The sequence below is a fragment of the Meriones unguiculatus genome, chromosome 17 (genome assembly GCF_030254825.1).
Source record: "Meriones unguiculatus strain TT.TT164.6M chromosome 17, Bangor_MerUng_6.1, whole genome shotgun sequence".
Classification (NCBI taxonomy): Eukaryota; Metazoa; Chordata; class Mammalia; order Rodentia; family Muridae; genus Meriones; species Meriones unguiculatus.
The window spans coordinates 12,014,834-12,025,875 of record NC_083364.1 but is presented as its reverse complement, the minus strand read 5'-3'; positions in this window follow the sequence as shown (position 1 = coordinate 12,025,875).

Here is an 11,042-nt window from a genome sequence, read left to right as displayed (position 1 = left end):
GGGCTTGGAAAGGCAGCTGAGACGGCCATTCTTGACTGTCAACTGGATTCCAGTTATCTGGTATTATGTAAAACCCCAAAATGAAAAGGCACACCTGTGAGGGATTCCTTGCTTAATTTTAATCCGCATCTTTGAAGAGGGAAGCCGAGCCTCTAATCCAGGCAACACCTTCCGCTAGAAGCCTCTATAAAAGGTGCTGGAACTAGGGAGCTTTTGCTATTTGCCTGTTACTGCCTCACTGAGAAGAAGTCCATTCCTTCACTGTCCTTGCGGTCTACTTGTGTAGAATTCTAGCCTTTACTGAAGACCAGCTGAGACATCCACACTCATGGACTGAAAAACTACTGGACTTTTGGACCTTCCATTCATAGGCAGCCATCTCTGGACTAGATGGACTTCAGCCTGTAAGTCATCTATCTAAACACATCTATCTGTCTGTCTGTCTGTCTATCTATCTATCTATCTATCTATCTATCTATCTATCGTGTGTGTGTGTGTGTGTGTGTGTGTGTGTTCTGTTACTCTCGAGATCCCTGACTAAACCTGCCAGCCTTGTAATCAAGGGGAGCCCAGTTGTCCAGATGTTCTGCCCCTGCAGTTCTCTGCTCTGAGAAGCTCCTTTGGGTCAGAGAGGAAGGCAGGAAAGAGCTGAGAGGCGCGCTCTTCTCTGTGGTTTCTCTCTGCCCTCTTGTGGCCGTTGCCTGAATTTGCAGGGTGAGAGGCATGGCCATTCCACCGTGATCCACTAGCATAAAATGCCACTCTCTTTGCTCACCTGGCAGGGTTTATTGCAGTTCATAATTTATTTGCATTGGGGGTGCGGCAACTGTTGGCTTGCCGCAGCACACGTGGAGGTCGGAGAATAATTCGGGTGACTGGGTTCTGTCTTTTATTTTGAGTGACTCAGGAATTGCCCTGAACTGGTCAGAGTTGCCAGGGAGCAGCTAACCGTGCTGAGCCATCTCCTTGGTCCTCCGTTCTGTTTGGCAACGATCAAATCATATATAATCTACAAAGCTTCACCACTGATCAATCACATGTTATATGAGTTTTATGGAGATATGGTTATGTGTCTAGATTTTTGGGTGTGAGAAAAGCAGCTACAAGCAGGTTTAAACACATGGTTTGGTCTCTGTCTTTCAAGGTTTAAGGACATAGAAGCTTCTCAAACTATTTCTAAAAGCTTTTAGAAAGGATAACTATCTTTTCATTTATTACATTTTTTTCTAATTTTGTTTTGTACATTTTAGCAATGATTTTTACTTAGTTCTCCCGTACACTGTTTTTCTGGGGGGGGAAGAGAAATAGGCTTAGTATAAATCCTAGCTTTTATTTTTTTAAGATTTATTTTTAATGTGTATGAGTGTTTTACTCTCACATATTTAAGAGCAGTGTGTGTATGTGTGTGTGTGTGTGTGTGTGCGTTTCCTGCTTAAAGCCAGAAGAGAGTGTCAGCTCCCCTGGCAATGGAGTTACAGCTGATTGTAAGCTGCAAAGACAGGGCTAGGAATCAAAGTGTGGTCTTCTAGAAAAGCATCACTCTTCACCACGGAGCCATCTCTGCTGAGTCATCCTGAAAAGATCTGTCCAGCCAAGCAGTGGTGCTGCCGCTTTTAATCCCAGCACTTGGGGGTTTTTTACATTTATTTATTCATGCTATGTGCTGAACTTCTGCTCCTCTGAGTTCTTACTGATCTTGGGTTTGCTTCAGCCAGCAGGAGTTCCAACAGGAATTCCAGGAATGAAAAACAAGCTTTAAGACCCTAGACCTGGGGATAGTGGGCAGGGCCTCCATTCACCAATGAATGTTGCCCTGGTGCATAAAACCACATCATAAACCACAGTTTTTTGTGGAAACTGGCCTTCCAGATCCTTGGTGACAGTGGAGGGAGGCACACAGTAGTCTTGCTTCTAACTTGTGTTGACTGCTGTCTTTGGCTGAAAGACTCTGACAATCATTGTGATTTCCACAATTTCAGGTTCTACAGAGGCTCCTTATGCCCTAGAGCGATCCTTCTCCCTCAGTAGGGAAAAACAAAACGCAGAGTGGGAACTCCACAGACCTTTCTATAGGGGGACTGAGGAAATGCCACCCGAAAGACAAGATTAGAGAAGATCAGCTATGTGAGAAGTGTCCTTTGACACTGCGACCTCCTTCTGTCTTGGTGGCCTAACTGACCCCAGCGCCAAAGGAAACCTGTGTTCTTCCCCTGCGGTTTCTGACCGTGAACCACCTTATCTTGTGTGGATAAGACATCTCCCAGTATACTAAGGTGCCTTCAGCCATCAAGAGGACAACCCAAGAACTCCCACAGAACGCCCAGCTGACCTGCACTTTGACTTGGACATCGGAAAGCTGTGTCATGGCCGGCAGCCAACAGCTGAGCAAAGACAATACAAGTAGTCCCTCTATAAGGCAGCCTTGCAAGCAGGGTAAAACGATAAGCCCTGAACAGCCAGAGAAAGGCCAGAAGAGGAAACGCCAAGAAGAGGAAGAGGATGATGTGTGCTCAGAAGAGCCAGTCCAGTCGTGGAAGAAGCTGCAACAGGAACAGCATGAAACAGAGCTTGGGGATGAAGAGCCTGACAAGAGCCGAATATGGTCACCCCAGGAAAAGGGTCCGTTACAGCTAATGGCCCCAGAGTGTGCCAAAGGCCCCCCAGAAGAGGCTGTGACTGAGGAGTCTGTGGGTGGAGGCCAGGGTCTCAAGCCCCCCCACAGCAACAGGGAGGAAGAAGTTGAGAAACACCACAATGAAAAGTGCCCAGGGCTGTTGGAACTCCTCCAACCTGACGTCCCCGTGAGCTCTGGCCCTCACAGCACTCACACAAGCACCATGGACACCTCCAAGACTCTCAAAGGTTGTGCTGAAGGTCAGAATCATGAATCGGAAACACCTCAAATCTGCACAGACAGTGTCAGCAATGGCATGCCCAGCAGCAAAGTGTCAACACCTGAGGTCAAGAAAAAGGCTCTTGAAGACCAAGAGAAGGGCAGAGGGCTGGACCGTGGTCCTGCTGTCACAGTGGACATGGAGAAAGAAATCAGCAGTGCGCTAGGCCCTGGGTCAAAAGATGAGATCTTGAGATGTGCCTTCAAACTGCAAATGACTCGAGGAGACCTGTGGACCCTAAGGAACACCCAGTGGCTCAACGACAAAGTCATCAATTTTTACATGAATCTTCTCATGGAAAGAAATCAAAGTCAAGGCTACCCGGCACTTCACGCATTTAATACCTTCTTTTACACCAAGTTAAAGTCTGGTGGCTACAGGTCAGTCAGAAGGTGGACCCGGGCAGTAAACATCTTTGCCAAGGAACTTCTCCTGGTCCCAGTTCACCTGGGCATGCACTGGAGCCTGGCGGTCACAGACTTAAGAAAGAAGAGTATTGTCTACATGGACTCCACGGGACAGAAGAGACCCGACATCCTTGAGCTGCTTTTCTGCTATCTGCGGGAGGAGAGCAAAGCGAGAAGGAACAGCGACCTGAGCCCTGTGGAGTGGAAGCAACACAGCATGTCGGCAGAGGAGATTCCTCAGCAGCTGAATGGGGGCGACTGCGGCGTGTTCGCCTGTAAATATGCAGATTACATTTCCAGGGGCCAGCCCATCACCTTCTCCCAGCAGCACATGCCTCTTTTCAGGAAGAAGATGGTGTGGGAGATCCTGCACAAGCGCTTACTGTAGCAGCGCCCCCTGGCGGCCACTGCGAGGCAGCTGCTCCGAGCTCTTTCCCAGGTGAGGCTAAGGACTGCAGGTACTGGGTGTGGAAGAGCCTTGAACAAGTTCTGAGTGTAAAGACTGTGGCCAGGACAGCCGCGGCTGCACAGAGAAACCCTGTCGGGACAGAACAACAACAACAACAGAAGACACGTGTGCCCACCGAAAGTTAGAAACTATCCGGACTGCACAGCGCATGCTCACAAGCACGCAGCTGTCAAGATTTATCTGTGACTGAGGTCGACGCTGGATTGAATTTTGCTGTTTTTGTTCACAAGTTTTAGCTAACTGGCAGTGGATGGCTTCTGGCGATTTTCGGCCTTTCGTTCTCGACTGCTTGTATGCATTAGTTATTTCTGAAAGGAAGGCCACCAGTTGCCTGTCTCCGAGTGAATCTCCGGTTGCCTTCCGGTACTGTGTGCTACTACAGAAGCGTCGCAGTGTGCTGCTGTTCACGGGATCCGAGCAATCCAGGAGAAGTAAGAAACGCGCCGGGGACATCTCAAGATACTTCCCAGCCTGGAAGTAAAGACATCTATTTTATTCTCGGGAGAGGAGTAACTAATGCTAGATGTGCATTGTAAACCCGGGACTCCTTGAAGCCTCACCCTGCTGAGGGCTGTACTAAACTGTTTATTCCAAAATATAAATAAATATATATTTATATATATATGTAAATAAACAAATATTTATATATAAATAAAAATATATTTTATATATTATATATATAAATATATATATTCTTAAGCTATTTTTGAAGATGTTTTCTTTGTATACATTAAGCTGAAATTTAATATGTCATGTTAATATTTATATTCTGTCACCTTAGCCCCACTATTTGTATAGACTTAATATATTTAGTGTGAATATTGCCAACTACATGATAATCTATTTTTATACAGGAAACTTTAATTTTTTATTAGCAGTAAATCTTACATTTGTGTTGTTATTCAATAACGTTTTTATTTAATAAAGTTTGGAGTTTTTTGAACATACTTTGCAAGATCCTGTGCCTGCTGTTCCTTGCATGGTGTAGTGAGGTTGTCCGAGAGAACTGGAAAGCAGATGTCCAAGACAAGATCCAACAGGGTAAGCCGGAACCTGTTCATACATCTGCATGCTGAGATTGCTCTCATTCCAAACCTCTGAGGTGAAGACAGGGCACTTTAGCCAAGACCTGTCCTCATCCTGGGAGAAGCTCAATATCGCAGCCAGGGCTGCCTTGAAAAACCAAACAGAACAACCAAAACAAAAAATATGTGATATCAAGACTTCAAAAATTCAAAGTTTTAACATAGTAATCAATGGAGTTCTGATACCTAAAATTACTTCTCATCATGTTAAAACCACCTCTGTCCAGACCTCTGGACAAAGAAAAGAATGTTGATGTTTTTAACCCCAGATAATTTTTTTTTAAATCCCCAAGCTTTTATTATGACTTAAAAGTAGAAGGCTCCAGAAGTTCCTCTTTTGTAACTTAAAAGAATTCATGTGAGCCTCACGAAGTTTGCAACTTGCATCTATCTACCTGTCACAGGTCAATTGAGCTACAATCAACAGACTAAGATTCCCCAACTTTTGCCTGTTCCTGATGGAATATGTGTGTGTGTGTGTGTTGGGGTGGGGCTCCAATTGTAAGAGTTTCCTTTAAGTTCCTTAACTTTAGCTTCTGTCCCTAGTCTGAATATGTCTCGGCAGATTTCCACCCACCTGACAGTCACCACCCAGGAACCAGAATCAGAAAACAAACCACTCCAAAAGTGATCTACAGCACCCAAGCCCCAGGCTGTCCACAAAAGTGGAGAGCCTGATGTGCTCCAGTCCAGCTGCCATGATTGCTTCCTGTCTTTTACCTTGATCAGGAAACCAGATGCTTCTGATGAGTGCCCCATTTCCTGAATGAATTCCCTCCCAGGCTTTGATTAACATTCCAGGCTTCTTGGGCCCCTACAATGGCATCCTAACTTCAGTTGAGGCCCATTTACAAAATCATCTATGCCACTCCTTATCCTCAACAAAAGACTGAAAAGGTTCAGTCCAAAGGAAACTCTCTGGCAAGGAAGACAAATGGCTACTTAGACTGCCTACCCAACAAACCAGGCTGGCTCATATTGACCTCCAGGCTCCCTTGTTTGAAAAAAATAAAAGGTACCTGTAAAACCCAACTGGATCAAGATCCATCAGCAGGTTGATCCATTAGCTGAAGCAGTTTTGCAACATGATAGAGCACTCACCATACTCTGTGCAGAACAAGGATGTGATTGTGTGGCTGTAAGAGAAAACGTTGTTCTATGCAAACCACTCAGCAATCATTAGAGATTCCTGTACTCTCAGGAAAACAAAAACAAAAACAAGCAAACAAACAAACCCCGTACACTGCAGACAGAAAAATGACCCAGAACAGGGCAAACCCATGGTTGCCATTCTCATTTCCTTGTTTTTCCGGGTGATAACTCTGTCTTCAGCTATTGCAGAACACCAGACACTTCTGTTTCTGCTGATCATCGCTGGCTTGTGCATCATAAATGTCTTAACTAGATACAGAAATTTCAGTCTGGGTGCCAGTATACTGATGTTTATTAAATCCCAGTGTGAACAGGTGTTAGGACCCCCAAGAGCCCAATTACCAGAGAGATAGGTGAAGGTAGCTTGGAGATGGATTGCCACAAACAGAAGAGGTTTATTCAGGCCAGTGAGTGATGGGGCTGCTTTGCAAGTCATCAGGGAACAGCCCCGAGAGACAAAGGCATGGGGTTTTTAAAGGAAAAAGCAAGGGAGGCGTGGGGGTTGCAAGCTTGGCAGTACAGGATTGGGTGATTGGAGTTATGGGGTAGTTGACTTTTAATATCATTGGTTTATTTTAGGCACCCACGTCCAGTCAGGCCTGCCCCCGACATCTGGTGGATATCTGATCTTCAAGTTACACCCAGAATGTCCTGGATGGGGAGCTGTAGCCATCTGGACCGGTTGCCAGGCACCCTATCTCATACTGCAGGCCTGGACATTCTTCTGCAGCAGGGTGGGTCTTGTCCCCATTCACCCACTTCTCCTTTTGTCCCCGTCCTTCTGCTTTCTGAAAAACTACCGGGAGAACTTAGTTTAATTAATATGGGTTATAGAATTCATAAAGAAACCTGTAAAGCTGGCCTGTTCCTTTCACAGATATGCACCACAGGGTGAAGAACTTGACTCAGGATACAACTTAAGTGGGGGATGGAAGTGATGGTGCACATTATGTTTAAAGTTGCTGTGCTTAAGAGAACTATCAAACAAAAAGTGTGTCTAGCCTGTAAGTCCTACTTGTGCAAGGACAGAGGAGGTCTCAGAATGCTAGGCGTTGTTCTATGATTGCCTGGTCTTGTTCATGGAGGATACAGACAGTGTGTGGTCCCTCCTGTGAACAAGCTTGCTTGCCCTTGACAGCACCTAGATGGAGGTGTCTGAGGACATGCAGGCAGGAAGTCTGCCAGTGTTCCTGCCTCTAGGTGCACAAAGCCAGGATGGACACAGCCTGAGAACCTTTATGAACACATGACTAATGTAAGTTGGGACTGCATCTTGAGAGCACTCTCAGGCACAGTCTTCACACCGTGGGTATCTGGTGCTAGCATCTGAATGAAGTCTCTTCTTTGTTAAAATTTTAATAAATAGATAAACAAATAAAAACACCTTGTTTTCTGAAAGTAAGGAGATCTGTGTTTTTGGAAGTTGAGTGAAGTATTTCCAAACGTACATTTTCAACACAGGTATCTTTGAATATAAGTCTCAGCCTTGTTTTAATTGCTGTACCAAACTGTTTATTCGAAAAAGGGTACTCAACTTAAAGCTACTTTATCATTTTTGGTACAGATTAAACTGAAATTAATTTGTTACTCATTAAGAGTATTATTCCCCTTCACATCCTCACTGTGATTTAGTATTTAGCCTCAATAGTTCCAGTTTCATAATAATCAGTTTTACATGTAATAGTTTAACCTTTTCTGTTCATTGTATAATTTATAATGGTATTATGAAGTCTTTATAAATCCAGAAATGTCCAGAACATGTTTTATAAGATTATGCTCCCACTGCTGCTTTTATGATCCATTCAAGATTTTCTGACACAACCTAGGGAGCAGATAGCTAGGGGATAACCCATCAGCATTCCTGTCATTCAAGCATCCTACATCAAGTCCTGATTACAGCACTTAAGGGCTTTGTTGCCTGAAGTTCTCCAATCTTCCACATTTCTTCTGCAACTCACTTCCAAAGAATTAAGAATCACATGGTCATGGTATTGTAAAAACAGCCCAACTCCCAGTACCGATTTTCCGTATTAGTTCCTTTTCTTGTTTACTATGAAAAAATGTTTTGACAAAGCAAGGAGAGAGTTCATTCTGTATTCCACAATTCAAGGATATAGTTGATATATATAGGAAGACCTAGTTGGTAGCTGGAGCTCAAGCAGTTGGTCACATTGTGAACTGGGACCAGAATAAGTTCCTTTGCGAAGAGGTTTAGTGCCTACATCCATCTTTTGACTAACCTGTAGCCCCTGCTCCATTTTTAATTGGATTATTTGCTTTTTTGTTATCTAGTTTCTTGAGTTCTTTACATATTTTGGATATTAGTCCTCCATCAGATGTGGAGTTGGTAAAAATCTTTTTGCATTCTGTAGGGTGCTACTTTAATTGATAGTGTCCTTTGAATTACAGAAGGTTTCTGTAATTTATTCTGTAATTTATCTGTAATACAGATAAATGAGGTCCCATTTATCCTAGTGCCTGTGCGATTGGTGTTCTGTTCAGAAATTCATCTCCTGTGCCAGTAAGTACGGAACTGTTGCCTGCTTTTTCTTCTATCTGGTTCAGTGTATCTGGTTTTATGTTGACTGAACACAGCTGTATCTGTTGGTCTGGACAAGTTGTGAAAGGTATTTACTTGAATAATAGTACTATTGAACTTTTAGCATGATTTCAGCAGAACCCATTGTAAAAGATTTTAGATCACCTTTTAAATTCCCTCAAACTCCCCCAAAGCATCTATTTTGCCTGTTTCCCTCCTTTTATCATAAATTCAATTCTGAAAAAAGGGATAGACTTGACATCCTTACAGATAAACACTGAAAATCACTCTTTTTTTTCTTTTTTCAGCCTGAGATCCAAGGTAATTGGCTGCTGGACTGATGGGACACACAGCAATCACCAGTTAAGATAGTGTTATCAAACCATCTTCTGTAAGAAAGCAAGCATCAGTAAGCTAACAGCTCCAGAAACATGACCTGTTGCCTCAGGTATTGCCAAGTTGACAACTGTTGGCTCCTAACCTTCCATGCTTACACTACCCTGCCATCTTCCTAGGATGAACACTCACCATCCTGAACTCTACTCACAGCATGGAGTCTATTCTAAAGGCTGTGGAGCCATTAGAAGGGGACTGGCTGGCAAAGCAAGTCCTGTGAGACTTTTACACACCTCTCTTTAGTCTGGCGTTCTTCTACCTGGTCAGCCGTGATGCAAACAGTTAATGCCTGACAGTTCTGCTAGCCTGGATGCATCCATTCTTGCCTCCTTTCTGGCTTTGGTACCCTGAAGATGTCAGAAACTATGAGCCAAAATAAACTTTCCCCACTTGTTCCTGCCTGCTATTTTGTTACTATGTTAAGGACACAAATGCTTTTCATACTGAGAAGAGAGTATGACCAGTTAGTTGGCTTGAGCAAAATCCTCATGGAAACTGAAGTTTTTAATGTTTTTTTTTTTTTTTCTGACTGCAATAAGTAGTGTTTTAACATATAATGCTGTTTCCCTAAAGTTTGCAATTTCTAATATCGGTACATAAAATAGAATGTGTTATCAAGTGCAATGTTTTGGGACTATATACATTGTATACTAGCCACAACTTGCTAATTCACATACAAATCACCTCAGAGTTGATACAGTTTGTGAAAGTATGTAACATTCACTCAGGCACCTTTCAATTATATTAAAATAATTTCCATGTTGTATAGTAGAGCCAATAAATTCATTTACACTATCTAACTTTGCAGCCATTGATCAGCATATATCCTGCTACTGATATGATCAGATGTCAGCCCTACTAAATAGTACTGTATCAGTTAGTTCTTTATTTTATGTGTCATATGCACTTGTGTGCATGGAAGACAGAAGAACATGTCAGGACCTACTGAGCAATACTTACAGATGGCTGAGTGTGTGCCATGCATGCTGGGCACTGAACTCAGGCTATATGCAAGAATAGTGAGCACTTTCAAACACTGAGCCTGCACTCCAGCCCCTAAAGTGGGTTAAAGTCAGTGAACATGGTCAGTAAATGCTGGATTCTTGATCTCGGTAGAACTGAACCTGAGTCACCTGTCTACCTATCCATCCATCCACCAATCTATCTATCCACCTATTTGATGTGTTTGTGTGTGCACGCTGGTGGGGTGGTCACATGACAGCCCATGAGACTCACTTCTCTTCTACCATGTGGTTTCTGGGGGACTGCACTTAGGTCATCAGGCTTGGCAATAAGCACCTTTAACCACTTAAGTATCTTGCCAGGTCAGCCTCAGTAAAATATCGCCATTTCTTTGATCTTGTATACAGCAGTAGCCAAAAAGGAGAACATTTGGTCCCTTCTGTGAAACTGAGTTGATGGAGCCACATTATCAAGTGCTGTACATATTCACACTTATGAACACACACTTACAGCTAGGTATGATTAACCTTTATTATTCATAAAAAATGAGCTTTCTAAAATATTAGTAAATTTCCACTTTAGTTCTGTTTTGAAGTGTTGGTACCAGTGAAGTAACATTTTTCTTCTTTGAATCTTTTCTTGTAAAGTTAGTCTTCTCCTTTTCTAAAATGGCAGGAAGCTCCTTCCAGTCCTTGATGAAGATAAAGGGGGCACCCATGGCCTTGAGTAACTGCAGAGGAGCACTGTGGTGACTGGACATGTTTCCACAGTGGCCAGCTGTCATCACATCTTCTACCACAGGAATGGAGCCAAACGAGCAGGCCTCATATATTCTGTAACACTCTGTGTTCACTCCTACAGGACACAAAGTGAGGTCACTCTGAAGCAAAGCATCTTGGTAATTCTTAAGACTTTCATTTGTCTCCTGAAGCTGGCACCTAGGAAATTAAACAAACAACAAAGAAATCCCTGTAAGGTTTTCTTTCCTATGGCATCTTTTTTGAAGCAAATCTTGTAATGTAAGTTATCAAAAATGTGAACACATCATAGAGATGATAAATATGAGAGGCATTGAAAATGTTGGACCAAACACATTTCTTAAAACTTCTTTAAGGTTTGGGGGTGTGGGTATAGCCC